General features: G+C 50.7%; 1 protein-coding gene across 5 annotated transcripts in view; it reads left to right on the top strand.

Moving 5' to 3' along the window:
- Positions 1-24,384, top strand: part of LOC119433926 (ataxin-1-like) — a 141,904-nt gene that overhangs the window by 99,185 nt on the left and 18,335 nt on the right. Inside the window, exon 1 of one of the 5 annotated variants that reach the window (XM_049671736.1) lies at positions 1,506-1,645. The exons of the other annotated variants lie outside the window; for them this stretch is intronic. The gene's annotated coding sequence lies outside the window, so the exon portion shown is untranslated. Of the gene's footprint in view, positions 1-1,505; positions 1,646-24,384 lie in introns of those variants that run through there. 5 annotated transcript variants of the gene reach the window in all.

Genomic DNA, 24,384 nt, shown 5'->3' with positions numbered 1-24,384 from the left:
GCTGCACTTTTATATTCCAGGTAGCATCACCCAATCTTGTCGACATATTTTTGGTACTTTCGACTTTGGTGGAGTGACTTTGATTGCTCGGGCCTTTGTAACCCAGTGGAAACTTGTTGGAAACCTGTTGAATGCTATTGTTTGTATGACAGTCGTGCGCTGTATTGGATGGTTTTTGCGCTGATTTTATTTTTTCACTCAATACGGCTTGCTCATAATACGCAAAACACATCTACGTAAAAGCATGGTGAACGTTTAACAGTGCGAAAGGACGAAGGACAGGACACATTGTTAGCGCCGGCGATAAACACCGGCGCTAACTATGAACCATTTTGGATTTATTAAGTGCATGGAATGTATGCCCTACATCGGACGTACGAAAAGAAGGAACCAAAAGATACAACTATCACACACGCTCGGTCGTCGCATAATTACGACGGCTTTCTTCTTGTTTTCCTTCTTAACCACCAACACTCGGACATCGTTTTTCTTTTCCTTTTCTTCTTCTTCCTCCCCCCCTTTTATGTTAGCGTGAGGAACGCCATGCTCCCACATTCCTCGTTCACTTTTGCTACTTCAACAGTTTCGATGATTATTATTTTCGTATTCTCACAAAAAGCGGCGCATAGCACGACCGTGTTGTCGTCAAGTCGTGCGCACCCACAATCACGGCGAATGTGTATGCCCGAGCGGCCGGAAGTGACCTTGGTGACGTCGCGTTAGTTCTCTTTTACAGTGTACGTAAGAAGCGTCCGATACGTCGTATGACTGCCGAGCCAATAATCGTATCCAACGAGTTTGCAACAGGTTTCGAGCGTGTCCCAACAGGTTCCAACAGCTATATTCCAGTATCCCAGTGTTTGCAGCTCACTGCCTATCGCCGCGTGCCTCCTCGCCTCTTGCTTATTCGCCGCGATGAACGTGCTCAGCCAGTTGGCGCTTGGTGTAAGCGCGCGCGCGCGTAGCTATTTGTCGCAGCCCTCAGCGCACCGTCGCGCGCGCGACGGCGGGAAGCCGCGTGTGCGGCGGGAAAGGTCGCGTTTGCGTCAGCACTCGAATTTGTGCGTGGAGAGGAACACGATGAGCGAAAGCGCGCACCCGGTATACTTGCAACAATGCTGCCGTCGCCTGCCAGCTCGGGCGCCCCCCCCCCGCACCCGTTACCCTTTTCCATATCTCTTGTTGTGCTACGTGCCCATAGTACAGAAGGCCTCGTTCGAGTAGGCGGAAATACGCTGAACAGTGCGTCACGCGGGCATCATCGTAGATCAAACAACGCGCGCCGCATTTGTGGCGTGCGTCAGTCATTGCTGACCGGGTGACGCGTTTTGACCTATCAACTGTCCTCCTCCTCCTCCTCGTAATGCGTGCGCACGTGTGTGTGTCTTCTACTACGAAAGCTCTATTGCGGCCTCCTCTCATGTCTCCCGAACTATATAGCGCTCAGTACATACATGACTCGTGTAAGAAGAGATGCCGGCCGATCGCGTTAGCGAACGTAACATTAGCGAAGGTGGCCAGTGACAAGTAGTCCTTACGAACGAAACGCTTTGTGCATTCGCCGCCGGATGTCTTTTTTCGACTATTTTCGTCCACAGTGTCACGTACAAGATCGCGCACTCCTAGAGGCAACCATTTATTTATCGTAAGTAAATTCATCACTATTAATTCCGATAGGACTTAAACATTCTCCTTTTATGGAAAAGTTGCCATAGTATGGCGCCTATCGCAATGTCTACTTTTATATTGCAAACTTAGACGCAAAACTTTGAGCTGCTATGGGAGCTTAAATTGTAATGCAGTGTTTCACATAAGCGTGCCACGGCCCTGTACAGTCTGGTCTATAACGGTGTAGCATAGTGGCCAGCTTTTATATAGTGCCCATGTCATAGTACAGTCGCTGGTTTGTGCTCCTCGCTCAAAGGCAGGTTTACCGATAATATGGCACCCCCGCTGCCGGGCGCTAACTTCGTGCGTTGTCTTGTCAATTGAAATACCACAGTGTGCATGGCGCAGCTTGGTCCAACGGCGCCGCGGGCCTGTTGACTATCAGTTAGGCAGCCATGAACTGCGACAGGGCTCTTAACATACGCAGAAGCTAACGCATGTAATCGCAACGAGGACCTTGATCAGGACGCTATATATAGAGTGGCTAGATGTGTTGACTGGCATCGATTCAATATTCGGCGGAAACACTGGGCTGCGGGGACGCTTCTGTCAGCAACACCGCCTTCCGACTTATCGGAACAGGCAGCGCGAGCCGATGGGATGTGTCGTTTGCGGGAATTAGGATGCAGTACTCTTGTTATGTTTTTGAAAACAACTGTTCGGAAACTTCTTATACAGCCGCAGAAGAGAAAGTGTGGTTAAAAAAGAAGAATGCATTTGCGGGTTTAGCACGCAGGTTTATTTTGTTTGTTTATAACTGAGTGAGCAACTTTTCGGTCCGCGTTGTCGAAATTAAAGCGAGGGTCCAAGAGAAGGTACCGTGCGGCCAATAGAACAGCTCTGATGTGAACGAAAAGCTTGGTGGATTCGACCCCAGTTTCACCGGAAATAGCGCGGTAATTGTTCTTGGTAGCAATCGATAACTTGTTCGATAAATCGATAATCGTTCAATGGTTTTGCCGCTTTCTCTAATAACATGGTTGCTGTCACAATGCCTTGACGCCTGTTCGCGAACCGCTGCGCGTAAGTATCTGAAGTATGCTTGTCCGGAGGGAGGGAGGGAGGGAGGGAGGGGGGGGGGGGGAGCTTGTAGCGCTTCCAGACGTAACACTGTTTCCTCATTGGCTGATGTCCAGCCAGTCCAGGCCCTGCTGGGGCTGCGCGTGTGCACAAAGGCTAATTGGCCGTCGCGTCGCCGAAGCTGGATTCACCCGACGAGACGGATCGCGTAATCAGTCCGCAGACGAGTGTGACGTGGCTGAGCTGCAACGAATCGCACCGCAAGCCGCTCGTCAGCTGCTTCCCTGTGTGAAGCGTGATTCGGGGGCACTGGGCGCCACGTTATGTATGGGCTCGTCCGCAGGTCCTTTGAATCCAGCCTAACGAGCAACGGCGACAGGGTCGTTGCGTACGGAGTCTTTCTGGTAACGCGGGCATTGTTTCCCGGCAAAGCCGACGTTTTTCGGGGGAGCTTTAGTGCATACAGCCTCCGTGCGCTGCAGAACTCGACAGCGCGTTACCTCGTTACGTTTGCTTTGTCTCAACGGAGCAGCAGCACGCGCGTCGGCTGCCAGGTGATAATCGATTCACCTCCGTGCTCGCTAATTGTCGCAACTGCGCCGCTTCTTCAACTGTGCTGTCCACCGACTGCGATAGTAATGTCTATCGTCGTACGTACTGAGCGTTTGCCGACAACGTTTCTCAACTGGATGCTGAACGTGGCGAAAAGAGCGCCGAGGGGCCGTGTATTGTAAGGTCTGGCCGGAATTGCTTATCATTTCCTATCGTTCCCGCTGAGTTGCTGATCCCGACGATAGCGTGGGACGGCAGCTTCTTGAGAGCCAATGACGACGGGGGAAAAAAGAATGGAAAATGAAAATCATCGTTGCACAATTCTGATTCACTGCTCGGTACATAACACCGCTAGGCGTGCACGCAGTATAACCCTAAGCAAAATTCTCCTCTCCTCCCCCGTCGAGGGCGGGGGAGTGTGAGCTACGCGTACATAAACTCTGCCAAGGACAGAATTTGCTGCCCTGACAAAAGTCCGTTTGTCGAAACGTCGGCTCCAGCGACATTTCTTGTTCGACCGCTGTAATCACCCTAAGTGGCGAGAGTGAAAAAAAGAATACAGAAAAGGGCAGGGAGGTTATACCCCTGACACACGGGCGAAAGTAAAGTCCTTTGCAGGAAACCCCTTTTGTTACTCCGAAGGACCCTTTGCAGAAAGGAGTTGCGCCGATGACACACGGCATCGCACTATACTTCTTTAGCTTCAGATGAACGCGAAAACAAAAATAATAAAAGCGTTGTTTGTTAAAGAAGCAAGAGAGAAAACATTTGCAAAAAGCTGCGCATGTATTTTGGATTTAGTGATTGCAGAACCTAAAAACATTTTTTCCCCATTTTTTATGGCTTATTATGCGCATATTCGGAATTCAACATGGCAGCGCTACCGACGTGGTGCGATCGTTTGAGAGTAGGATAGGATAGGAATAAACTTTATTTGTCCAGCGGTTAAGGCCGTTTGAGAGTATAACTAGTGTAAATCTTTACTGTTTGATAAATCGTATTACCGCTAAAGATTAATACATTTTCCAAGGTTAAAAAAATACTTACGGGGCACCGTAGTTATGTAACACGTTTTCGTCTATCCATGAGTTGTACACGCTGTATGCGAGAGTACTACACCTTTCCGCTCTAAAAGTAGAAGCCCGATCTTATTTCCCGCAAAGGAACTTTGACGGGAGGGAGATACTACTTTGTCGTGTGTACGTCACTGCGCTCGAACACCTTTCCGGTAGATGTCCCCTTACCTAAACGACTTTACCTAAAGTGCCCGTGTGTCAGGGGTATTATCCAGGTTGAGCCCGGTTGGCTGCCCTGCATTGGGGAAATGAGAAAATGTGAGAGAAGTTCACAGTATACACGTATACGTCTGTGACCCAAATAAAGGTTGTGTTATGGGGACAGAGATGCACCCAGAGTCAGACCCATGCGACTCGTTGCCACTCGCGTCGAACTGCGTCAAAAGACGTAGCGTGTTTTAGCAGCCGGACGTTACGTATGAGGGCCGCCCGCCAAGGTAGCTGTATACAACCATAGAGTGCTATAGCTGTGTGCGAACTATACATACATGGCCCAGGAAGCTTATTTTGGAAACTGCGGGCGGCAGCGTGCTGACCTCACACGCTGACCCGCGTTTTCATTCGAACCTTAGGGATGCGTCAGTATCCTGTATTAACTTATGTGCTGGCAATTTAACTGCTGCTGCTTCTATTTAAGGCTGTGCGTGTGGCTGTAGGTAGCAGTGCGGGCTGGGCGTTGGAACTTAGCTGCCTTCGCTTTCCGTTCTGTAGGTCACCACAACAGATACAGATTAAGGCAGGCGAGGGGCGAGCGGCTGTGTAATTTTTGTTTAGCTGCGTCGCTGCAACCGTGGAGAAATAGGTGCGCTCCTGCGAAAAAGACCCTTCGGCAGATATATTTCCATTAAACGTTTCGGATTTATCCGGGTGTCTAAGTTGCGTATTTTGATTTTGAGGAGTTACCCGGTTAACCTTCCTGCCCTTCTGTGTCGCGACAGGGAGTTGGAGACGTATCCGTGGAATATTACTGCTATAATAAATAAATAAAGAGAAAGAAAGTTGTCTTGCTTAATGAAAATAATTTGCCACGTGCTCTAATTTCTGTCGACTAGGTGTAAAGGCGATGCAAAAAAATACCAACACTGGCGCCCACTGAAGGCTTTCCGCCACACAATTGGCATAAAAGCGGAGGCAGTGATAGCCCTCTTCTGTTTCTTGGCGTGCAAAATGCGAGGACGGAATGCGACGCTGATCAGTGCCACGTCCCGTATTATTATTATTATTATTATTATTATTATTATTATTATTATTATTATTATTATTATTATTATAGTTGGCGGTTCAGTTCTTCCACAACAATGTTGCAGCGATCCCCAGCGCATGCAGGACGTGCGAGAACGTCAAAGCGCGCACTGTCGCGCTACGGATTATCTGACGGAGGCTGACACCGAGGCGCCCGGTCCGTTGGTGCGCGTTATCTGCTGAAGTCGCCCGTCGAAGCAACTGCTGCCGTCGTGCCTGCCTTGTTGGGCTCCTTTCCATTCGGGGGACTTGCTGTACTCGAGCACACGTTCTTCGTGCAAGGGGAAGACAAGTCGATGGCGCGGTTCGGCAGTTTACTGCTGAAAACCGCACCTTGTCAGGTTTAGCAGCTTACTGACCTGACTGCTTACCGTCTAAGCGCAAAAGTTTGCTTGCTGGAGTGTCGGGGTGTCTTCACACCAGGGACATTTGTCTTTGTGTCTGTCGGGGTATATCTTGTGTAGCCTGTGCAAGTGAGGAAAGGTGTTCGTCTGTAGGCGGCGCCAGTCCCTTGCCTGCACCCTGTTGAGCTTGGGATGGGGAGGAGCCTTTGTTTGTCGGCCGAGTCTTTGCAGCTCCAGTATTTCTCGGGGCGTGCCGGGTGTGGGGGGCTCCGTTAGGGTGGAGTGATCCGCGGCTCGGCCTGTCATATCTCGAGCCAGGCGGTCCACCCGTTCGTTGCCATCCACTCCGGCGTGTGCCGGGCACCATGTGATCCCATGGTCGTGAGTGAGTCTTGGTCCGAGGATGCGCACGACACTGGCCGGCAAAACTCCCCGCATGTATAGTCGACATGCGTCCTGAGAGTCCGTTAGCACGTGTGCCGATTGACCGTTTGCTTCAGCGGCTCGTACGGCTAGGGCGATGGCTGCGGCCTCCGCCGTTGCGCTGGACGAGGTGCGCAAGGACGCAGCCGCGACCATGCGTGCCCGATTTGTCGCGACCGCCACGAAGGCGGGGTTCGTGTTGTGTGGGGGTAGAGACTTGCGTCCGCGAAATACGTGTCCGGGTGGCCCTGCCTCTGTAGCAGGGCTGTCGCCCTGGCTCGTCTTCGTCTTGCGTGGTATGTCGGGTGCATGTTGCGTGGGATGGGATACACATGTAGCCGTGTTCGCAGAGCGAGTGGTATCAGTTGAGTCTCGTCCCCGCAGAATTGCGGCGCCAGGGGGTAGTGCAGGCGTCTTAATAGACAACGTCCCTGGGGCGTCGCGTTAAGACGCTCTCGCTGGGCGATCATCGTGGCTGCGGCGAGCTCTTCATATGTGTTGGTCAGCCCTAGCTCCCGGAGGCGCTCCGTGCTTGTGCTCGCCGGAAGGCCGAGCGCGGCCTTACAGGCGATTCGAATCAATTTGTCCACTTGATCGGTCTCGGTGCGGCGCGTGGCTTGAAAGGGCAGTGCGTAAGTTATGCGACTAATGACAAAGGCTTGCACCAATCGCAAAGTGTCCGCCTCCGTCATTCCCTCTTTGCCACGCGCGATTCTGTTAATAAGTCCAGTGATGCTGCTTACAGTGCGTTTGAGTTTAGAGAGCGCGATGGAAACGCTGCCCGTTTCTTGTACGTGCATCCCGAGAACCCGCATGTTTGTTGTCCTCTTGATGGGTTCCCCATCGAGAAAGAGTTGTAGGGTCGGTGCTCTGTTCGCTTGTGTATGCTTGGGCCTAATGTGTAGGTATGTCGACTTGGCCGGGGCGCATTTCATGCCTGCTTGTTTCGTGAAGGTTTGGACCGTGTCAATGGCTCTTTGGAGGATATCTTGCCGGTCGCCGTACGAGCCTTGAGTGGCCCATAGCGTAATATCATCCGCGTATATGGCGCACCCGAGATCTCTGTGCTCCTCCAGTTGTAGTGCCAGTTTGCGTAGGCCGATGTTGAAAAGGAGCGGTGATAGTATAGAGCCTTGAGGGGTGCCTCGCCCCGGTAGGTCATATGCGAGTGATCGTGTCGTACCTATCCCAATATGGGCGGTGCGGTTGCTCAAGAAGTCTTGCACGTAGCAATGTATTCTATCACCACATCCTACGTCATCGAGTCCCTCAAGAATCGTGGAGTGCGAGATAGTGTCAAATGCTTTTTGAATGTCGAGTGCGAGCAAGATCCTGTCTGGACTACCCGACGGGGGATTGAGGACTTCGTCTTTTAGCAGTAAGAAGACGTCTTGGGCCGATACCCCTCTCCTGAAGCCAAGCATTGTGGCCGGAAGCAGATCGTTTTGCTCTATGTGTCTCTCGAGTCTGGTGAGGACGACTCGCTCAAAAAGCTTGCCCAGACAGGAGGTGAGCGAGATGGGTCGTAGTTGGCCTAGTTCGCGCGGTTTCCCCGGCTTCGGTATTAGAATAACGTTTGCCGTTTTCCATTCCGAGGGTAGTCGGCCGTGGGGTTTCCATACCGTGTCGTTAAAGAAATCGGTTAGCTGTTGGATGGCCGAGTCGCTTAGGTTTCTCAGCATTGCATTGGTAATTCGATCGGGGCCCGGTGCCGTGTTCTTCTTGAATGCCTGAGTAGCGGTGTAAAGTTCCTCGAATGTGATAGGGGCGTCCAGATCTCCGTTTTCTTGGCCGTGATAGTTTCTGGGGCTAGGTGAAGGCGTCTGTGCTTCTCCGGTGTAAGTGTTCTTTAGTAGTTGGATCAGCTCGTCTTCTGTGCCTGGATATTCTCCGACGAGTTTCCTCATGACATTACTCGCTTGCGTACGTGTGCTTGATGGGTCCAGCATGCAACGGAGGATAGCCCAGGTTTTCTTGGTGCTCAAGGTGCCTCGTAGGGAGTCGCAAAAACTTCGCCAGTTGTTGTTATTGAGCTGTATGGCGTAGACGTTGGCTTCTTCTGCCAGTTGGTCTATCCGGCGTCGGAGTTTGCGGTTGTGTCTTTGTCGCTTCCAACGCTTTGATAGACTTCGGCGGGCCTCGGGGGACTTGCTGTACTCGAGCACACGTTCTTCGTGCAAGGGGAAGACAAGTCGATGGCGCGGTTCGGCAGTTTACTGCTGAACCGCACCTTGTCAGGTTTAGCAGCTTACTGACCTGACTGCTTACCGTCTAAGCGCAAAAGTTTGCTTGCTTAAACCTTTTCTTTCTTTTCTATTTCTACGAGGCTGCAAGTATGCACTTTAGGAGTGCTAACATTTTGCTCTGTGGTTACTTTGGGATAAGCGGCTCCGGGATATTGTCGAACAAGACAGAGGATGACAGTAACATGGATGACAGTAGCATGGAGAGAAGTGATCTCAATAGCGGTCGAGCAAGGCCGGTATTTTGTAGCGGTGCCTTTCCGATGCTAATGCCTTTTCGCGCTTTTCGCTTGGTTAGTGGTCAAAGCGACGGTCCGCTCACGTTATGAACGGGATCAGCCGGCCGTGAGCGGTGGATAAGACTAGTATAGAATAAAGCATAACGCATCGCTACAAAATACCGGCCCAAGTGATGTCGCTGCTGACGAATAATACATTTGTCGAAACGCTGGCTCGAGCGACATCGCTTGTTCTACTCCGGCGGCGGCTGTGTATGGCGCAGCCGCGCCTATCTTGAAAACGATCTGCGACGGGGAAACAGAGTGCGCCGAGTGCTGAAAGCTTCGTGTCGTGCTCTCGCGCCTTAGTTCGCGTTGAAGCGAAATGGAGCACGAAGGTCAAATCGCTCGCTGCTGCTGTCGCGCTTCCTCACTCCAGCGACAGCGTGTGTGCTCGGTCATCGAGTGAGATGTGTTCCTGTTTGCTTGTGCGCGCGTGACACTGTGCTTGTTAATTTAATTAGTAAGCTAATGTTTAGAAGTCTATACGGCCGATAAATCTACTATCCTTACTTCTTATACCTGTCTACTAATTTGCCATCGCAATCGATGCTTCGCCTTTCGGGCGAAGCTGCGAACTTTTTTTAACAGTCTGACGCATGTGTCAGCAACGTCAAGCCTCTATGGTTAGGCCCAGCGCCAGGTTCTCGGGGACGAGGCCTGCTGCGAGCTCCCGGGGTTCTGGGTCCCTTTGTGGCGGCACTCAAGCTGCCGCGGCTTTGACTTTCGCTCGCGTTTACCGTTTTTGAAGGAACGGCCCTTTTCGGCCTGCCCCGCGGATCAAGGGAGAGATGTATGCGTTGTCTCTCTCCAACGCCGTTCATGGGGGCTGCCGCGGGTCTAGGCGCATAGCTCACAGCCTTTGGAGGTGTGCGATCGGTGCAGGCTGAGAGCGAGGGAGTCTCCCGCGGCGCCGGGCATTCCGGTGTCTGGCGTCTGTCTCCGCAGCTCGCGTGTGTTTGTCGCGCGGCGTGTGACAGGCTGCGTGACGAGCGGCCCGTACACTGTTTGCCGCGCAGATAGCGCGCGCACCCGAGCGCAGGCTTTCCGAGCGGGAAAACAATGCTGCCGTTCAACGCGCGGTGGGACGTGCCGTGTGCGATATACGGGAGGAGCACGTGCCTCACTCTGCGGGGGCACAACGGGGTGCGTGGGGGGCGCTCTGCTGCGCCGGTAGACCGCCGATGTGTATGCCACCGCGTCTCTCGGTCTGCTAGCGATTTACGTCGCGGCCTCGTTTTAACGCGATAGCGTTAAAGGCCCCGTGTCGGAGAAAATCCGGCGTCCGTGGCGGAGAAAATAATTCCGAACCACCCCGACCGCGCAGGCCCTCCGCGTGGTGCAAGGTCTTGTGCAAGGTCTTAGTGATCAAAAATTGTATTTCTTACAGTGAAATCTCTCAGAAAAATGGTAAAGTACGACTTAACCACAACCTACAGACATGGTGGCGTCGGACTGTTATTTGAATGTACGGGAAAACAATTCTGTTACGAGGAAACTCAAACACAAACCCCTTTTGCCAGCGTTTCTACCATACAAACAGCGGCGCGCTCGGGTATGCTACTTGCGAAAATCTTATCCAGATGGCGCTCGCATCCGCGGCAGGTCAAATTGGGACTTGGCCTGCCTAATGTGTTTTGGACACGCGCGCGCGTCGGGGCAATAGCTAACAATTAATAAAATAATATAAAAGGGTCCTAGGGCCTTCACATTTTAATACAAGACGGCTTATATTGCCCCTGGAAAAATGTCTTCCCAGCAATGCATTTCTGTTTAAATTTCTGTTTAAAAGTGAAGCCGACTTTAAGGGGATCGGTGTAAGCTTGGTCTTTGTAAACTGGCTTTCCCACGTTCTGTGTTGCAGTGAAACCGACGCAAAGAAAAATGCGATGCGAGCGGGTCCCGATAACGCTATCGCGTTCCACTCTTAAAGGCGAAGCTTAAGCGTCCTCCATTTTTTTTTTTTTTTCTAGCCGGCGCCTTCTCTGAAAGGGCCCCGTTCAACTGAACTGACGGGGAAGACCCCCTTTGTCTGTTTTACAGAGATTCATGCCGTGTGCCGCCTGAAAACACCGCGATGTAGTTGATCGCAAGTTTTACGTTTCCGCGGCTCATAACTCCACTCATTTAGCTCTACGTTAATGAATCTATTGTTGACATGAACATCTCATAATTTCACTAACAAGCGGTTTCTTTCGAACAGTAGTTGTACTACGTACCTGTTCCGCAATCCTCAAACATATCTTCCAGCATAGGACATTTACGATCAATTTTATTTCGAAAATGCAATTATTTTGGTTAGCCTGATGGAACACAGGGGCGGGATCAAATCCCGTCTCAATTGAGCGCATGAAGCGAACATTTCTTGCTAGGCCACGGTGCACCTCACTATATGGTCTCTAATTGCCCCTTAATATAGGTTTGGCTGCCGATACTTTTTTTTTTCTTTTTGTTACGCCTGCACCTTGATTCGCGTATACTGGGCAATGAGCATGCCCTGCTCGTTTGCATACTCGATTTTTCTTAGCCTTCTCGTCTTTTCGTCAGCGCGTACGTTAGCGAATTAGGAAAGGCTGTTTCAGCATCCCCTCTTTTTCTCTTCCTCTTCTGTTTCTCGTTCAGTAAAATTACTTGCGGTCCTTTCCTTCTTTTCCTCGTCCACCGTTTACACATGCCACCCGGACACTTCAGTATATAATTGTGCCGACGCACCGTCATCCATAATCCTGAGCCTGACTTTATATCCCCGCCACAATGTCAAGGCTGCGCGTTGATTTGACTTTTTAGTGGTGTAAACCTAAACGCGTGTTTAATATCCCCCACTATCGTTTTATTGTTGCTAGCTGATCAAGTGCGCATCAAACAACCTGCGCGAGGGTTTTATTTCTATATTTTATGCGCGTTTCCGAGAACAAGCGTCCTCTCGGCCTTTTCACCTATGATGTTTTCTAATCTAAATCGGCGGCGTCGGATGCGGTATGCAAGCAAAGGTCTCGTTCTGAAAAAATACAAATGCCGCGTTCGGCAGGTGTCAGCTTGGAAACAATTTCTTGGCTTGCTATTTCTCTCTTTCAGCCACGCGCGCTCGCTCGCAATTTTTAGTCGTGGGTATACGTGGTTTCCTATGTTGAAAATGCGGTTTCCTACGGAATCCCGCAAGGTGGAGCAAACTGCGTGGAAGGAGAAAAAAAAATGGACAGATTTTTCCTCAACTGCGAAGCTTTCTATAATAATAGCGCATTTTTGAAGCGCTATCATTAAGTCTGCCAAGGCGGTCTAGTACCCCTGACACACGGGCAAAAGTAAAGTCCTTTGCCGGAAACTCTTTTGTTACTCCGAAGGGCCCTTTGCAGAAAGCAGTTGCGCCGATGACACACGGCGTCGCACTAACTTCTTTAGGTGGTTCCTCAGATGAATGCGGAAAAAAAAAGCGTTGTTTGTTAAACCAGCAAGAGAGAAAACATTTACGAAAAGCTGCGCATGTAGATTACATTTAGTGATTGTATTACCATTTTCCCCATTTTTGATGATAATGCTAATATTCGAAATTCAACATGGCGGCGCTAAGCGACGTGGTGCGAGCGTTTGAGAGTATAGCTAGAGTAAAGTAAATCTTCACTGTTCGACAAATCGCATTACCACTAAAATTTTAAAAACATTTTCCAAGGTAAAAAAATACCTACGGGGCACCGTATTTATGTAACAGGTTTTCTTCTATTGATGAGTTGTGCACGCTGTATGCGAGAGTACACTTTCCGCTCGAAAAGTAGATGCCCGATCTTCTTTCCCGCAAAGGAACTTTGGCGGGAGGGAGATACTACTTTGTCTTGAAGATACTTCAGCCTGTTATTGAACTTCGTCAGTAAGTAGACACAGTAACAGTATAGGAAGAAGCGCGCATGATCCAAACACTCTTCTTGATTGACGTCAGCTATTGGCCAATAGCAGCCGCGTATGGGAATCTGCTATATTAAGAAATAAAGCGTCCAGGGGCCGGTATTCTGTAAGAGTCCAATTAGTGGACTGTCCATTTCGGCTGTCGCTGATTGGCTGCTGCTTCACGTGCAGGAAGGAGACTGGTTGGCACCTTCCTGCACGTGAAGCAGCTGCCAATCAGCGACCGCCGAAATGGCCAGTCCACTAATTGGACTCTTACAGAATACCGGCCCAGGAAAGAGTGAGGAGCAGGCTTCTGTTGAAAAGAGAGCGTTTGAGAGAAAGGTGACTTGCTGCTCCGCTTGCGAGTTCCACGCGCCGCGCACGACTGCAAAACTCGGCTGAGATGTTCACTAAAGCGTATATGCTATCCGCGGACTATGTTTTTTTTTCACCAAGCCCGAGGGGTGGTTCAGGACCCCTTTAAGGTCAACTAGTCCTTCCGTAACCCAAGCACGACCTCACATACGTGAATACTGTCGCTGAACGTGGACCTGAGCAGGAGTCCACCAGGCAACCGTGATTCACCGTCGCTCTTGCGAGGCTGTCATGCGTGTGGCTGTTCATCCACCGTAGACTGCTTCAGTCTCTGTGGCATGTGCGCTGCCGTCTTGAAGGTTGCTGAGCTGTGAACGCATTTGCTCGGTTTTGCGGCCGCGGTGACGCCAAGTTAACGGCGCTTTCGAAATACTAAGCGCGTTCATGTAGCAAGTATTTTGCTGTTGGCTCATACGCCGCAGCGTATGGTCCAACGCTTCGTGCTGTAAGGTTAGAAATGCTTTGTATTAACAGCCAAAGATGGCGGCACCCCAGGGCTTTTTAAACAAAGGAGGCGCTGTGACGCACGGTGTATAGTATAAGCTCCTTGCTAATCAGGTGGCTTAACGTGTAGCCATCGCAGGGATTAGAGTGTGCCTCTCCCTTTTGTATGTAAGATCTAGGCAAAAGAAATAAAGAGGAAGAGTTTTAGCAGATCCACCCAAACAAGTTTAGTAGGCGTACTTCTAGAAGAGCGACAAATAAGAGCAAGGTCGGCAAAGATTTCCAAGTGAAAATAAATATTCTTTCTTAATTAAGAACTTAACTTTACGAACACGGCTTCCGACTGCTCCGAAGGTTACGGTCAACCGAGTGCATAAGCCCGCACTTCCAAGGTTTCTTGCAACGTTTATGACTGATAACGGGCTTCGTGATTTTACCAGACACACCTTAAGGGATTCACCAGTATCGACACATGCTTTACTATCTATTACTATCTACAAGATTTCAACCCACTCCGCGGCCTAACTCGTACAAGTTCGTCGTAATTCCAGCTAATAATACCCATATAGTCTGCACTTGTGCACGTCAAGCGCTCCGGGTGGCCGTTCCTAGCTGTACTTGCACGCGGGTCAGCCGCATTTGCGAAGCAAACAGCACTGTGTTGTTGAAGGGCCCTTTGTAACGTTACCTCGTTACAACGTCCCAAAAATGAAAACAGAAAATATCAGCAGCAAGTGAGGTCTGCCTTGTACGAAGTCGTCAAAAGAATGCGTCGTATTGTGGCCCGATACACTGCTCGCGTCATTGCCGACGTCATATCTACGCTACACACGTCTGTCAACGAGCTATGGAGGTTATTTATAGTTCCCTGTGCACTGTTGACGAGCGCTATGCTATATAGCACTCTTGACAGCGCCTGACACGCAGGACGATCAAACGGCGTATACCGTCAGGCTGTGCGTTCGATTAGAAGACACGAAACGTTCAGACATTGTAGCTTATTCGTTGCCTTGAAAGCTTTGTTATTTATGCATATATTTTTTAATTGGCTCTGAAGCGTAGAAGTGCGATGAGGCGCGCTCCACCGCAGCCTCGCTCTTAATTGGTTATGCCTACCAAACTGCCTTGCGTTAGTAAAGCTGCAAGCAACTTTCCTTCCCAATATGGGTTATTTTCTACCACTTTCAGTGAGTGTTGCATGACTAAATCCGGCGGCAACGGATGTGATGTAAGCGACGGCACACACGTCATCAGCGTTATACTTTGCACGTCGCGTAGTTCTCGAGTACGTTGACAGGATGCCCGATAGCTCCAGTGAAGCGTCGCGCCATATACGTTACGCCACGCGAAAGCTATCGACCGCGGCCCCCATGGGATCCATGCTTGCATCGCGCGGTTTCCACGTTTACGGAATGGCTGCCTGTTGGCTGCGGTCGCTAGCGCTTGGCTTTGTTTAACTTCACGCCACTTAATCCCTCGAGGCGTAGCATTTCACACTAATGGCATATTCGAGTGGTCGTTTCACAGCGCTCTGGTCGTGCTGCAAAAGTGGTGAAAAACAAGTTTAAACATGTATTACGAAAATAACCGGGTATGGAAGTGATGATCCTGCTTTGTTATCATCAGAGGAACCCGTTTATGCAAATGGTAACGCTTGGTAACTGTTTTACGTGACCTTTGTAGCTCTACCAGAGCGCTCTAACACGACCACCCGATTATGCCATTAGAATGAAAATGTATGCCTTGAGGTAACGTCCCGCAATCCCGTGCCGTATACGAGACAGACCTCATGTATTGCGCAGTTGCACGCGCGCCTCGCAGAACGATTGAAAGGCCACCCGCTTTATCTGGCTCGCGAATACCATCATCTTCTATCCGATAAGCTCATTCCAGAGACGGGCAGTTTATCGCGTGTGGCGCGGCTAGGCCATCAGCGATTAGAGAAGGCTGGACAACACGACACGCCTGTTACTACGTGTGCTCAACGTGTTGGAATGGCTCTACGCCATTCATGTTGTCGATAGAGTCATTGTTCACGCGCTTGTCTAGCGGTGTCGCATTTTCCTTTCTCGTATATCTCCGCGCTTCGTCGCTTCAACACTGTCGCGAATGAATGCGCCACAGTGTTTGCCGATCGGCTTACCTCCGTAACTCGGCGCGTCCTCAGGTGGGTATACATGTTGTCAAGCATTTTTAGCTCTATCAGGACTCTCTCGTATGGCGCCCTGCTGTAGAAATGTCAAAACGCAGTCACGCAGAGAGGCGGTGAAGTTAATTCGCTGTCTTACATGTAGCAATATACCACTCACTTTTTGCGATATACGTGTCACCATGTTGGAAACGCACGCACGCATCTGATGAGATGCAGCATGCAAAGTGAGTTGTGCGTATTTGTTTTGACTTGTACTACAAATATATGTATGCTTACTTCCGCTTGAAGGCTTTTATCTTACCATGTAACGGAAAACGCGCGCACCTCTCAGTTTGCGAGAAAAGACCGAGACTGAGGGTGCCTCCGTGGCGGTGTCCGTCGAAGCGGGAAAGTGCGCGAATAGGCGTGAAAACTTTAGCAGGCAGGAAGAAGGCAGCAAGGAGTGCCGTATATAGAGATTGCGTATCCCCGGGAGGCTCTCGTCTATGTATATATATCTGCAACCGAGCACCGGATCAACCTGTGTGTCGCAAGGCCCCGCCGCCGCGTGTTGCAACGCACGCCACCAGAATCATTCATGAGAACGTGCTCCCTGTAAAGTGTGATATTGACGATTTCGCGGGGCTTTTGGTCTCTTTCTCTCTCAGTCCAGTTTGATCTGCACGGAGGAAGAAAGGAAGGGGGCAAACGTGCGCGGTGTCGGATGGCTGGCCTTCGTCGTGCTTGCCCTTCCGACCAAGCGGGGCTCGCGTTGGCGTCACTGTGGTCGCCTCTGTGGCGGCGCTGTTAGGAAGCGCTCGTTCACGGGTCGGAAAAGAGACGGCGAGAAAAACCACTAGAAAGCTACGGGAATACGAGTGCTGCTTGTCGCAAAACGAGATTGTGAAGCACAGCTCGACGTACTCTTGTTGAAGGAAAACTACTGGCGATATCGCGCGTGTGAACCCACAAGGTCTTTGCAAGCTTGCTGCCGTGTACGCGTTACTGCGCGCTGTCGTGTTGCCAACATCAGGCGTGCCAGGGAGTGCAAGCACTCGTCTGTGCCTTCGAGCCTTCGCACGTGAAGCCATGCGCGTGCTACGGGCGCCGAAGGTCTCCGAGTACTGTCGAACAGGGACGATGATTTCCCCGGTGTCTCTATTTACACGAAGCGCGGTGGTTAACAGTTGGAGGGGTCTGTACAGTTTTTTTTTTTCCTTCCTCCATGGGTCTGTATGACGTGGAGAGAGGGAGGGTATGCTGTGGCTCCTTCAGATCGCAAAGAGCGTCACGTTTTATTTCGTCCCTACCCTTTTACTGGCAGAGTTCCGAGTTTCCGCTTTGGTATATTTGCAAGTGTTCGTGCTGTCGGTGGTCGGCGCTTTGTCGGCGCTCACTGACAGTGCTTCCCGGCTACGCCTGCAGTCATTCTGTGCCCCTTAGCGCGACGTGAATTGAGTGGTTACATAAACGGCCTAACCCCCAGAGTCTGAGAATCGGCATTAGCTGGGCATAATCCCCTTGCAACGCTTCGAGGGAAGTCGCTATTCGGCACTGCAGTGCGCCCATCTCTTCAGGTCTCCGCGGGCGGCTTGCTCATATGCAACCGCGTGTCGGCCGATACATTATATTTGTTGCGACTGCGCCACCTCGAAATGATCAACCATCGAATAGTAATATAAACTATTAGCCTCGCGTTCCCACTGGGAGACGGCGAAAATGGTGAAGCGGCTGGTGAAGCGGCTGGCGAAATGGTGAAGCAAGGAGATGACCGCACCGCAGTTGAGCGCTTCGCTTGGTATTTTCTTGAGTGCAGCACACTCATGCCGAGCATTTCGTCCAGGATCACTTGCTGCCTAACCGTTTGCGTAACTTTGCAAATTCAGGTAGCGTCCGCAAGGAAGTTACCGCGAGAAGCCATCGTGTTGCGCGGGCCACGCGGATATCTCGAACTCCTTCAAACGCACTGCCGGTCAAAACTGCAATACGACTCTCGGAGGTGTCGAGCGCCATGAAGGATTGCATAGCCATGACCTCGTGCATGGCGCATTCGTATCACCGTCTCGTCGAAATATTTTTACGAGCTGTACAGTGTTCTGGTACTCTGCTCCCTGGATCGGCGCCTGTAAATGTTAAACGGATGACTACCGACACGTCCGCATAGTGTTACTGTATGACCTTCTACCGAAATTGTGCGTGCTTTCTTGGGATGATTGTGGTGTAAAAGCCGTGCGGATGCGCTGTTTCTACACCAAATACGCACAGACACCGTAACCAGTGAAATCTTACTGTAAACCTTCACGAAACTGTTCATGCACATCAAGATAGAGAGGGGGATATAAGGAAGGCAGGGATGTTAACTAGTCAAGAGTCCGGTTGGATATACCCTACGCTAGGGGAAGGGAGAAGAAGAGAAACGGTGGGGTGTGGAGACGTTCATGCACATCAACAGCACCATAAAACTAAGCATTGTAATTAAGCAACGGGAATCGCCACGCGTCAGCCCGGTTTTGCACAGACTCCCAGATTGGCCCACGCACCATGGAGCGGTGTCCCTGACAGCTGCTGTCGTGGGTGGCAATATTACGTCGTTGTTCTGAGCTCAGGGAGCGTTAGCTATCTGCGCCGCGCCTTGATTTCGCTCGTGTAGAGGGCATGAAACAGGCAGCGGGAGAGAATAAAAACAGGGCGCTTATACTTCGCTTGCTGATACTTATTCCTGCCTCAGTTCAACACGTCTTCTCTTCTTTCTTCTTTCTGGGGTTTTACGTGCCAAAACCAGTTCTGGTTATGAGGCATGCCGTAGTGGAGGGCTCCGGGTTAATTTTGACCACCAGGGGTTCTTTAACGTGCACTACAACGCAAGCACACGGGCGTTTTTGCATTTCGCCTCCATCGAAATGCGGCCGCCGGGGCCGGGATTCGATCCCGCGATGTCGTGCTCAGCAGCGCAACGCCTTAGCTGACTGAGCCACCGCGGCGGGTTTCAACACGTATCTGTCGTCGCGTGTGGCTTTTTGCATGATGCGTAGCGTTGTGTATACCTTCATAGCGTTGTACACCTTTGCGTAGCTTCGTACGTAGTTGCATATAGCGGCCACTGGCTCCGCCAAGTCGTTCAGGAGTAACGTGAAAATGTTGCAAATTGCTTTTCAAATGCATTTGTTTACCTTCGGTCTTTTATCATCGTGGGAATTTGCATCTGTTATATTTTAGTGCCATTTTGTCTTCACTGAAGCGTGTATGGGAATGGCAAATTATTCCTGCAGTCGCGGCAATATTTTCACTCACGTGGGACCACGTTGGACTGAAATAATCTGTGCCAGTTAGTTGGTTCTGTTGGAGCTCCCGTCGGCAGTCATTTCTTCTACCGCCAAGAACAGCGCACGGATTTTTGTGAAGCGCAAGTAAATAATCGCCGGCGTCTTTTCAGTTCGTCATTGATTTGTTAACCGTTCATGTTTTTACTGCGTTTTTTTTTTTTTCTACATGAGCAGATGCTATGGGACAAAGCACCGTGACGTCCAGCCGTTCAGTATACTCGTTGTCTGCATATACCCATGTGTCAGTATACCAGCCGGCACCATTCAATCACTCCCGCTCTCTGCGACCGTAATTAACGTGAGATCATATCTCGGAGATTTCGTTAGATTCTAGAATGCATTGCACTCTACAGACGTCATCATATCGATAAGCTTTACTCAGACGTCACTTGACTTATCGTACAGCAAGCTCACCTCCATTGATGCCGTGCTTACAGGTTTTTCTCAAGTGATTTGGGTTAAGCGCGCCGCACCCCCCCCCCCCCCCTCCCCTGCACTTCTTATCAGGCTTGCATAAGTCACTATGCGGCCAAATCATCACGAAAGAAAGCCGAAAATGCTCCAACACGACGAATATTAATAACCATAACTGACCAGTTCTAACTTTGCTTCAAAACGGACGCAAAAAATCTTCACACAGCGGCTAATAATCACGTGGCCACACAGCTGATCACATGGACTATACCACTGACAAGGTCGATCCACATAGGTCGCGAAGCTTCGGGCGAAAAGCGCTTCAGAACCAATTGTCACCGACATCAGCAAGGGTGGTTATGGGAGCAGCGATTCAAGCACGACTATGTTTGAAGGGAATAAACACTGGGAAAGAAAAAAATCGTTTTTTAATTAAAGCGACACGCAGTTAGATTCATTCAACGAAAATAAAACTCCTAATCCATTTTATATACGCATGGCGAGAAAAAAAGAAGATACAACTCTATTTTACTTGATCATTATCAACAAATACCTTTCTTTCAACGCCCACCGTGAGAGGGCCCGTCGATAGCGGCGGGCGTTGACGCCGCTATCACTTGCAATGCAATGCAGCTTTTGGAGTGCGTGGAAAGGCGCGCTCGTAAAGTTCACCTGTTACAATACGCCCCCTCACATGTGTTGTTTTGCATGTTGACGTTTGTCTGAATTAGGTGACGCGGGTAGTTTTATTGTTTCTTAACCTGTGCAGTCAAAAGTAGCGAGTTGCGACCGTCAGATAGTACTTGTTTAGTTTTCGTGCGACAGCGCTGGCCGACGGGCTTGGCGTCCGACGAAAGGACGAGCACTCTACGTAATCTACGCCCAAAGCGTTCGTCGGCCTCCAAAGAAAGTATGTTCTGTGCAGCGATGCGATTTCGACACCCGTACGGCTGACTTTTTCCGGCATCGCTTTCCGTGCAGTAAGCTCGGAATGCCCACCAAGTCGAATGGCGGGGCATTTGAATATACAGCTCTAATGACAGGCCTCCGAAAACAAATTTCGCGCCTATGACTCAAAATGACGTCACGGATATGACGTCAAATTATTTTTTCTTCCGCCGGAAGTGTTCTCTCCTCACACAGATGGCGCTAAGCCTCATGAACCGCTAAAGCCCCTATATAAAAAAAAGTAGCGACACTCTCCTCCTCAGCCTTCCCTCCTCCTCGTTTCTCCTCTCTTTCGCGCTCCTTTTTCGACCGTTGCGTCGCCTACACCGCTTGAAACACGTGCACTTGTTTATCTTTCGCCGCTGATCAGATTCGACAGATTCGACGATCGCCGACTGTGTTCGCCGCTATCGCCGTGCTCCTCGCCAGTCGGTAGACGCTTCTCGGGCGAAAATGGCGATGGAGCGTGATCGTAAACAAACGCAGCCAGCGTCCGGGGGCTCGACGGTCCACGTGATGCCATTAGGCCAATACCGACGCGGCGTCGGCCTCGGACAGGGTGTGCGAGGAGGCGGCGGCATTCTTCAAAGCGTGACGCTACTTTTTATATATAGGGGCTTTATGAACCGCCGATAAGCCGCCATGTTTTGAACGTATGGGCTTCTATGGAAGCTTCGCTACCAGTTATATTTACCTTGCCACTGACGCGACGATGCACGCCAGTTGATTTTCCAGTCGCCGTCTGGTAGCCACACCATGTGCTGCGCCATATTGCGGCCGTCTGAATCGTGCTTATTCGTTCTCACAGCCGTCGTCAAGTGAGGCCGATTATCACTGTCTTATAGGACCCAGTAAACCATTTCGTGGCTCGGAAAGTGGCTGGCGCAGGGCGCACCAAGGCTGACAAGGCCGCTCGTGGTGAGATGAACGAAACACCATCATGACTGCTGTGTCCCCCTACTGTGAGGGACACAATTGTACCGTGCACCGATGCCGCGTCATGACTGCTTGTTTTCTGACGTGAAACGCGCTAATCTTTATTTCTGATGAGGCACACGGAAGAGCGAGCAGCCCGGAGGAGAAGCAGCGTCTTCTCCCGCGGTGCTCCGTGTGCGCGCGAGCTTCCCAATAAATGACGTCAGCAGTCCTCGTGGAGCGCCGCAGAGAGCGTAGGACACGGCCTTTCTAACACCTTTCTAACGCCACCGAGTGCGTCAAGTTGACGTCAACGTCTCGAGGTTCAGCCGGCCCACAAAATTTCGTATTATTAAATTCGTTATTAAAGTATCTTCTCGGCAACTTTAGCCATTAACATGCGTTCAATGATAAGCATGTCAGCAGAATGAACAAATTAAAACTTTATTCATTGTTAGACGCGCCCCTAGGTTAGAAAACCATTAGTCCAGGGCTTCGCTGTTGAACGGAATTGAACGCAAACATCTGACGTTTACCCGCCTCGGTGGCTTAGTGGCTATGGTGTTGCGCTGCTAATTCACGAGGTCGCAGGTTCATATCCCGGCCGCGGCTGCCACATCTTGATCAGGCCGAAATACAAGGACGCTCGTGTCCCGTGCATGTTAAAGATCCCCTGGTGGTCAAAATTAATCCGGAGTCTCCCCACTACGGCGTGGTTTTGGCACGTAAAACGCCAGAATTCAACATCTGACGTTTGAAATTTTGTGTCTGCACTCTTAGAAGGGATCATTGTTTGTTGATGTACGCCTTAAACTTTCCGAGATCTCAAGGGCATCGTATTGATTAGCGTTTAAAAGTATTGTCGGCTAAAAGAAATGTGTAAATTTGATCGAGGACGTCTAGTGTGCTCAGCGCGCCTGAAAACTCGAGTCTCAAGTCTCCGTCGCCGAGCGCGATAGCTTCGAGATTCCGAAGGGCATGTGTGGCGTCCACTATACCCGCGCCGGCCTTATCGCAAACTTTCGAGAAAGCTTTCAGTTACCGAAAGTCAAGCCTTGTTGATTGAAACTTCAAACCCACCTTAATATAAGCGTGGTAATGTTTTTCTTTTTTTCGCTGCTTTAAGAACACCGAACCCAGACCTTTACATTGAACGGTGACGAAAGCGGTCTTGATTGCGACCGTCGGCTCTCATCTCACAAGCAGAGCGGAAGAGGCTGTTTCGCATATCTAGGGTATATCCAAAGTGGAGATAAGTGGGTATATATCTAAGACTAGATCAGAAACGTTCGGCGCAGTTGCACGTGTCGTAGTGTAGATATACCTAGTTTTGTCTGAAGAGGCGGTGTGGATATGTGCTGCTGCTTCCAATCGCTTCATTGCAACTTTGAGGAAAGGGGGGGGGGGGGGAGCGTTATCACGCACTGGCACTCACACGTCTAATAGTTACGAAACAATTTAACAAGCGCACGGTTATACTGTTGTGACATTGGCCACCGTTCAGCAATGAAAGCGCTCCACAAGCGCTCATCAGTTGATGTTTATGAGATCGTTGCTTCAGCTTGAAACAAAAGTAGTAGGAAAAAAGAAACAGGCTTTTAAGTAAAATCGACAGATTAAACATCCGCAACAAGACCCCCCATTTCCACAACTTTTGCTCCGCCTCCTCTTGCCACGGGACGCAGCACCATCCTCCACTCGCCTCCTATCCAGGTTCTCGGACGAGGGCCAATCGCCGCGACAGTGCGGCCAACTTAGCGGAACCCTGTATAGCAAAGAGCCCGCGATGACTGCGACTGTGGCAAAGCGGCACAAATCGCGGTTTCCTAAAGCTATAATCTAACGCTGCAAGTTCGCGAACGTGCCCCTGCGTCTGCCGAAATCAGTATGCGGCGACGGAGTCACGATAACAACCCACGAATGCCCGAGATACCCCCGCAAGGACGTGGACGACAGTGGGCAAGAAGCGGCCTCCCATCTGACTTCGCGTGCCTTTCCGCAGATGCGTCTAAATGAGCGCATATGTGTGGGTTCATCAGTTGTGTCTTGCGAGCAGGGATCGGCACTTTTATTACGAAGGCGTATTTGCCGATGGACTTGAATTAAGAGCCCGCTTCTGGAACGAGAGGGCTGTTGGGAGGCGACGTGGCGGCGTGGCCTGCTGCCAACAGACCGCGAGTGAGTGTGCGCGACATCAGTCACCAGCGCCCGCGTTCCGGCGCGCAAACAGCTGTCGCGCGAGCGCCCTTATCTCCCCGCTGGGCGCAGCGCTTCTTAGTGATTTGCGCTGTTTCCGTAATAGGCGACGCTTTCATTCCCTGAGCTATATCTTATCGTGCACGACAGCGGACGAGGCAGCAAAACCGTCGTCGCGTAGCAGCGCCAGTGGCTTTCGTTTCTTCCTGGCTGGCGCGCTCTCTTGGGCGCCCCCCCCCCCCCCCTTTTTTTTTTTTATTATTACGGCGTCTTGCGCGAGTGCCTCACAATCTGAAGGCTCCTCAGATCGGTACTGGAGACACGCTCACGCGTCTCATATCACGGGCCGAGTGTGGGTATTTTTCCTTCCGTACGAAAGTGTAGTGACACGGCCGCTGGATAAAAAAAAAAGGTGCGGCCTGCCGCGTCGGGCGCGCTGCTATGGGAGCGAACGTGACGACCGTAGTTGCATTGTCGGCCGCTTGGCTGGGCCGAACGGCGCTAGCTGAAGGATTTTTTTTTCTTTTTTTTTTTTTTTTTTTATCCTGCGACCGTGGTAGTGACGTCGCAGTTTACGGCTTTTATAAAGTGACGCTCGTATATATGTAAAGGCCACCGCTTTCGTCATTCGAGAGCTCGTGCTGTCTCTGAATTATTTAGTTGGTGAAATTGGAAACGCCACTTTTTTTTTCTTCCCCCTTTTTTGTCGGCGTTTCCAAGACGTTTGATTCGTGAAAGGTGCGATCGCCGACCTTAGCCTATTGCGCATGAGCCCAACGCGGACGTGTATACCAGACCGTGCTTGTGTAATGATTTCCCCTTTAAGCCCAGACCACACTTACGCTCGCGAACCCGCGCAAGCTCGCGTCCGCGCGCCCACGCATGCGCAGACGGTGCGGCACGGCTCGTACGC

Source organism: Dermacentor silvarum, chromosome 1 (assembly GCF_013339745.2).
Source record: "Dermacentor silvarum isolate Dsil-2018 chromosome 1, BIME_Dsil_1.4, whole genome shotgun sequence".
Classification (NCBI taxonomy): domain Eukaryota; kingdom Metazoa; phylum Arthropoda; class Arachnida; order Ixodida; family Ixodidae; genus Dermacentor; species Dermacentor silvarum.
This window is presented reverse-complemented; position numbering and strand designations above follow the sequence as displayed.